Here is a 1883-nt window from a genome sequence, read left to right as displayed (position 1 = left end):
GGCTGTTGTTGTTATGGAGTTATGTTTTTATTGTTCTTTGGAGTTATTGTTAAAAAATAAAAGATTCCATGATTCCATTATTGTTGCACCACCCCCCACCCCCATCCTCCTTTCAGTTGCTCACCAAAAGCTTGTGAGGACAAATTGCCTCCACACCCCAAAATTGGAGGTTCACCATGGCCTCACTGTTGTAGGTTGGACCTTTAGTCCTCTCATTCGCCACTGTTCTATTCTCGAGCAGCTACTGTTTTTGGGCAGGTTGGCTTGTCTTGTTTTTAAAATCCAAGACCCAATTGGGATATTCAAATTTATCCTGGGCGTTTAAGTTGTATTTCTATGGTGCTGCTTTTCCCACTGGGATTATTTTTGTGTGGAATGTTGGTTGGAACATATTATGTTCCCCACCTTGCCATTTTTTAGCAGCTGCGGCGGCCGGTTTACCCATGGGAGCCGGCCCCACTAGCAATCCTGCTTCAGGACTTTCATCGTCCCCTATTGGCATCCTTTTCCGAAAATATGGGATTCACCACAACCCCATTTGTTTATCGGTTCTTGGTGTTTTCTCTTTCACCAACACACACACAAAAAAGAAAAAAAAAAAACAACTGTGATGGGGAAGCCAGGAGAATCCAGGAGAAGGAATTCTAAAAAAATTAAAGTGGGACAAGTGATGTGCCGCTGCCCCGGTGATTGGTTGTGAATGACGTCATCTATACGTTGCAGCCAATCACCGGGGGAAATCCACGCACCCGTGGAAGACCCTATGGGGAACCCCGCACAGAGTGCGGAGGAGAAGAAAGGAGAACTGGAGATACTGACGATAAACCGAGACATACCTATACTACCTACCACTGTTAGCGAGTGAATTGCACCTGCGAGTGAATGGTAAGTATGTCCACTTTTTCCTATATAGTATCCCGAGTAGTATAAGAATCTATAGAGACCTAGCAAATCTCTATAATCATAGGAAGCCTAAGGTAAGATGCCTTTCTATGCAACCTACCTCATCTTGTGGGTCATACGTCTAATACGGTAAACTTCCCCTAAAGAGAACCGACACTTTTCTCTTTACTCTTTATGTATGGACAGCTACTGTGAGTATTACTATTAGCCTTGACCAATTATTTTTCAGCAACCAGCCGCAACAGCAAGGAAAGCAAGCCTAGGCTAGGGCCTAGTCCGGCGCTAACTTACTTAGGCATAGGCCTAGGGCCTAGTTACTAACTAGGCCCAGGCCAGGGACCTAGCAAGGAAGATAGGCTAGGCTAGCCTAGGCCTAGGCTAGGAAAATTTAAAATGATTTTTTTAAAATTTCACACTAACCTAGCCTACGCCAGAAATGTTACCTTTTAAACGGAATCTCGTTGAATCCTGTAGAGAGCAGGCTGGTAGAGAGGCTCTTGAAATTAGGCAACAATTACGTCTAAATTTTGGAACGTATTTGGTTGCCCAATTCCTAAGTTTGGATGTTGCTATGAACAAAATGTCACTTTGACCTCTTAATTAACATAACAAGGAGCAAGGTCAAAAGCATGACACGAGAACTCAAATGCAAGGTAATTACGGCCTGCCACGATTAATAAGCTTTACATTTCGTTAAACAATCACGTTTTATGGATAGCAAGTACAGTAGAACCTCTATTAAGGGGACGACTTAATAGGGGTGTCCCCTAAATAGGGGTCCCCTATTCAGGGGACACTACCAAAAACGTGAAATTGTCCATAGGAGTTTTTGGCATGTTTTCATATAACGATGACATATAATTCTTTATAATTTTTTATTTTTATTGACATAATTATTTAAAGTAGAATTAGAACTAATTAATTTATAGCAATTGGGGGGGGGGGGGGGGGGGGGGGGCGTTTATTTTTTTTTTGTGGCT

At 42.5% G+C, this 1883-nt stretch overlaps 1 protein-coding gene across 3 annotated transcripts in view; it reads right to left on the bottom strand.

Annotated features, from left to right (window-relative positions):
• Positions 1-1883, bottom strand: part of LOC117114712 — a 22884-nt gene that overhangs the window by 19151 nt on the left and 1850 nt on the right. For 2 of the 3 annotated variants that reach the window (XM_033258401.1, XM_033258403.1), the window contains exon 1: positions 1347-1504. The exons of the other annotated variant lie outside the window; for it this stretch is intronic. The gene's annotated coding sequence lies outside the window, so the exon portion shown is untranslated. Of the gene's footprint in view, positions 1-1346; positions 1505-1883 lie in introns of those variants that run through there. 3 annotated transcript variants of the gene reach the window in all.

The sequence above is a fragment of the Anneissia japonica genome, unplaced genomic scaffold, assembly GCF_011630105.1.
Source record: "Anneissia japonica isolate Jap-2015-1 unplaced genomic scaffold, ASM1163010v1 scaffold288156_len112963_cov179, whole genome shotgun sequence".
In the NCBI taxonomy this organism is placed as follows: domain Eukaryota; kingdom Metazoa; phylum Echinodermata; class Crinoidea; order Comatulida; family Comatulidae; genus Anneissia; species Anneissia japonica.
Note: the sequence above shows the minus strand (reverse complement) of the source record. Positions and strands in the feature narration are given on the sequence as shown.